This window comes from Lissotriton vulgaris, chromosome 3_2 (assembly GCF_964263255.1).
Source record: "Lissotriton vulgaris chromosome 3_2, aLisVul1.2, whole genome shotgun sequence".
Taxonomy (NCBI): domain Eukaryota; kingdom Metazoa; phylum Chordata; class Amphibia; order Caudata; family Salamandridae; genus Lissotriton; species Lissotriton vulgaris.
In genome coordinates, this window is record NC_141690.1 from 288,291,524 (window position 1) to 288,296,682 (window position 5,159).

A 5,159-nucleotide genomic window follows, 5' to 3' on the forward strand; every position below is an offset into this window, starting at 1 on the left:
CGGAAGGGATTTCGAATTTGCATTTATGATTTATGCACAGTAAAGTATTGATTACCACATAGTGAGAGCAGACAGATAACAACGCCACAGAATTATTATTTTTAATTTTGCTGAGAGATCTCCACTCCTTGAAATCATGCCTGGTTCACGTGGTTCACGCCGGGGTGGAAGGGCAGCCTGTGTAATTTCTGACGATCACATAGATTGGGAAGGACTTGATAATTACTCAGTGGAGCAGTTGAGAGGCTTCTGTAATCAGTTGAGAGTTTCAAAATCAGGATGTAACAAGAAGCCCCACTACCTAAAGGCGCTGAGGCCTATAAGGAATCCAGGGCCCCAGAGAATGAGGTAGAAATACAGATACCAGAAGGCCCTGTTGATTTTGGTAGAGTCCTATCCACAGAGGAGCTGGCAGATAGGGCAGCAATAAGGGCACACAAAGTGGAGATGGCAACATTAAATGGACAAATGGAGATGGAAAAACAAAGGTTGGCAATGGATGAGAAAAAAATCCAAATGGATCAAGAAGTTGTAGATGGGCAACAGTGTTATAGAAATCAAAGGTTTGGAGTTTGGGAATCCGGTCCAGGTTTTCGCGGTGACGGAGGCTGCAGACGACACAAACAGAGCAGAGCAGCAAGCAGCGGAGCTCCGAGAAAGGCCCCCCCCCCCAAAAAAAGCCACTGTAGGCCCCCATCAGAGAACCAAAAGCAGGGGGGGCCACGCCATAGTATAGCAATTTTCGGCAGTGGCTGTGGCAGGAGGAGGAGGTCAGTTCGGCGGATTGTTGGCAGATTAACGGCGCGGCAGGAACAGGCTCGAAACACAGCATAGTGACCCAGAGATCCCGATTCAGCTGAGCGAGTCCTGAGAACCGCAAAAGCCATGCGAGCTGCGAGCAGAGCGGAGTTGAGAAGAGGTGAGCTGGGGAAGAGGACGCGGGAAAGGCTGGAGCTGAGGGGAGACGCGTGGTCTTGATCAGCCTTGCAAATTCACGGCTGAAACACGGCTAAAACACCTCTAATTACTGCAGCACTTTTGCATTAATTTCCAGCGCTACCTGCTCCCGGCCCTTTGCTCTGGTCAGACCCCGCCTTGACCCGTATTGCTCGCATTTTCTCTAAAGTGCCCCCCAGGATAGGAAATATATGGGAAAGAAATTTTAACCCCCCCAGCACAGGAAATATACAGGAAAGACTTAATTTTAACCACCCAGCAAACCCACCAACCCCAGTCTTTGGTGCTGTGGGGGGGGGGGGGGTGTTCTTACAGGTTCTTTACGGGACAAAGAGAAGTGTTGCACAGAAGACCAGTATACCCCCGTAAGCCCTATATAAAAGAACTTACTCTAGTGATTTTGGAGCTGTGGGGGGGACACTCAGTTAAAAAAGGTTTATACCTGCATAGTGGGATCAAATGTCAGTCTCATACCCATTGAATGAATGCTGTGGTACAGGGAAACGGTTGGAGTAGTTTGGAACTGGAACTGGAACTGGAATTGGAAGAACTTTAGGAGGTTAATGCGCATGGAGAGCAGGAGTGGGAGCAGAGACTAATTGCATTTTCGGAGTGTGTTAGCCGAATCAACTGCATGCCACTTAAAGCCCTCTAAGGACCTCCACTGTTAGACCCCGACAGCAGGTGCTCTATATTCCTGCAGCGGCCTGGCGCAGTGTCATTTGCCAGCTGAATACTACATTGCTATCACTCGCACCGTGCTGTGCTGCCCTTGGGTTTGGAGTTGGGCGGCTCGGTGATAGCGGCATTGGTGTTGGAGTAGGCATTGAAGATAAAATATATCTTTGTGACCGGGTCTGGGTCTGCAGTGAAAACGAGCACACAGGCTGGGGCGGTGGAGGTAACCGATTGGGGGTGTGCTACGGGTGTGCGGGTTTAGGGGCAATCAGAGCGAGTAATCGATTTGTTCCCCCTGGATGTCTTCCTCCTAGTTTCGTACAGGACACAATAAGTGGAAACAGAGGTACGCAGGAGGTTAGCAGACACCTGCCTTTATAAGTACGGTTGTTATTTTATTTGACATTTACTACTGTGATACTAACTTCTACATTAGTGATACAAAATACCAAAAATAAATTTTATTACAAACAAACAAACAAGCAATACACTGGGAATGCGCTCAGGGAAAGAAAGAACAGTGGGCCCCCAGACAAGACGGGTATGTAAAACCCAACCACCTAAAATGCAAAAAAAGGCAAAAGCACATATAAAAGGATCAAACCAAACCTTAATCTCACCAATAGCATGAATGTTCGAAAGATCGACAAAAATACCACAGAAATTCGACTTTTTGGTAGATCCAACAGGAGTACTTATGTCAATGGAATCAGACATAAACACAAAGCGGCTACAGATTCCAATCAAACCAACAAACATTTTTGATGAAAAAAAAACCAAATATTCGAACTGGATCATGGATATCATTACAATAGTAATACGCAAAATAAAGACTTAACGTGCAAAACAACGGATCAAAGAGGGGAACTAAAAGATAATAGCCCAGTACAGCCAACTCAAATGGAAGGAATGGTTATGGATAAGAATGTCATGGAAACATCAATACAAAATCAACCAAAGTCAAAAACATTACGGCCTCAATAACTGCAGAAGTTCCAATACCAATAGAAGTTAAAGTCGAAATAAAGAAAAAACCCGAACTAGTAAATGCTACTAATAGGGATACAATGAATACGGCCTTAGTGACAATAAAAAAAAGTGGAGAAAAAGACATTGAATTGATATGTGAAAATCAGGATTGGGTCACTCCAAAACATTTTATAACCAGGGAAATAGACCCGGAAGTGAGTTATGTAAATTTGGATTGTGCTACCCCAAACGAAATAAAGGTGGAAAGTAGAGACCAAAGTGAACTCAAAGCAGATTGTACAGGTAGAGATGATAACTTGGCTAAAATTAAAAATCTAGATGGAGACCAACATATTAATGAAATTGACATTAAAATCCATCCTACCAATAGTAAGAAACAATCCGATCAAAAACCAAAAAATACAGATAAGCAAGATCTAGGATCTACATGAGATATATTTTATCAAACATCAACATTAACATTAGAAGCACTGACATACCAGTCAAACAAAATGGATACCCAAATTGAAATACTTGGAGTCATGGCCAACGCAATCACCGGAATAGACCGAAAATTAGCAGAGTTAAATAATCTAATAAACAAAGCCCAAAAAGAAGTAGCTTCCAACTATTTTGAATGTACATGTGGACCTATAATGTATAAACTTTCAACTATCCCGGATGTAGTAAACACCTTATTAGAAGATGTTAAAGATTTAGTACACAAGAAATATGACAACAAAAAAGAAGAGATGTGTTATTCTCTGTGTAATAAACCTGAAGATCATAATAACGAAATGGGATATTCGGAAAAAAATCCATCTGCCCTTGTAGAAGGGAAAAAATTGAATCAAGTGGAAGATAGAATAGACCCGAATGCCGTAATTGAACTGATAACAGAAACTACGCAAGAGACATATGAAGAGACAAACATGCTATATAGTAAAGAAACACCGCTTGACTTCTTAAACCAGCAGAATAAAGAAGGAACTGGCAAGGATTCCTTAAACCAGCCGAATAAAGAAGGAACTAATAAGGAAGATCATTTAGTCTATGAAATAACAAAGAGACAAAGGAAAAAAAAATGCAAGGCAAAGAAGGAAAATATAGTAAAAGCTCATTCTAAACTGGAAATATCTACAGAAATGATAAAGGAAGAACAAAGTCAAGGGGGACTTGGAAAAAAAAATAGTGATGTACGTGGAATTCAATCGACAAAAGCAGTGGAAAATAATGGAAAATACTATGATATATTTACAAAATCGGAAAAATATCAGTGTGAGAAGTTGGCCTGGTATATAATGCTCACTAATTCTTAGTGATCACTTTGTACCATGCCAAGCAACCCTTATGATGATGGTTGTAATTCAACCTTGTAGACCAGTTATCCTAGTGGTAACGTGGACAAAGCAGTCTTAGGCTAAACTCTGAAAGGCGTGTGAAGCCAGCTGTTATACCATACACAACCCCCTTGAATACCAAATGAAAGGGACACCACACAGATATATATTGAAAATATATATTGATTTATTAACTATAAAATCCCCTGGACTCTTTATGAGCACAGAAGCACAAGCGTTAAATCACAAGACAGTTTAAAATACACAAAGGTTGCCCAATATGGATGAGCCCTAGGGGCCACCTAAACCATATACTAAGAAAGTGGTATAAGAGATACCAGTGGGAAAGTGAAGAGGCCTAGGGCCTTGGGAATCGCTGGAGCTATTCGAGACTAGCAGTGACTAAGTCGGGAGAGGCCCACGGGACTCGGGTGCAGTGTTCAAAGTGCACGCACTTTCCAATGCAAAGTCTATGGTGCATAAAAAGTACAAAGTTAGAAAGTTAGGAACCTTCCGAGTGACCTACGGAGCTGAAACTTAAAACACAGGCCCTTGGGATGTGTACCAGTGCAGGAGCACCGGCGGATCTGAGTTACCTCACCCACAGGAAGCGGGTGCACAGGGTCGAAGTAGTGTCGGGTTTCGTCACGCTGGTCGATGGTGCTTGGAGCTGAAGATGCTGCAGGCGGCTCGATGTGAAGAGTTCCGGTGGATCCAAGGGTGGATCTGAAGAGGTGAAGACCTGAAAGCAGAGGGGACAGTGTTCAAAGTCACTAGCCAGTGACTACCGTGGAACCAGATTGGAACCAGGCGATGTCGGGTGCAAACAGGCGTTGTCGGGTAGCTTCTTTCTGCAGCCACGTGGATACCCAGGGTCGAGGACGTCCAGGAGTCGGTCACGAGCTGTCGCACGCAGGCTTCTCGCTGTTGGCGGTGTCGGCAACTTGATCGGAGCAAACAGGCCTTGGCAAAGGCAAGCCAGGCAGAAGTTGAAAGATGCTTAACACTCGGACCAGCAAGGTCAGAGCGGGTGCTCCTTTTTACAGGAGCTTGGGTAGGTCTGGAGCAACCAGACCTGCTGTGTAAATCGTCGGTTTCGTCGCCAAGATGGCCGCTGACCACGTGGCTAGTGGCCGGGATGGCGCGTCGAGTGGCACAATGCAAAAGGGCCCCACGCAGATCGTGGAGATGCTGGAGGGCTGATCTTCGGTGCAA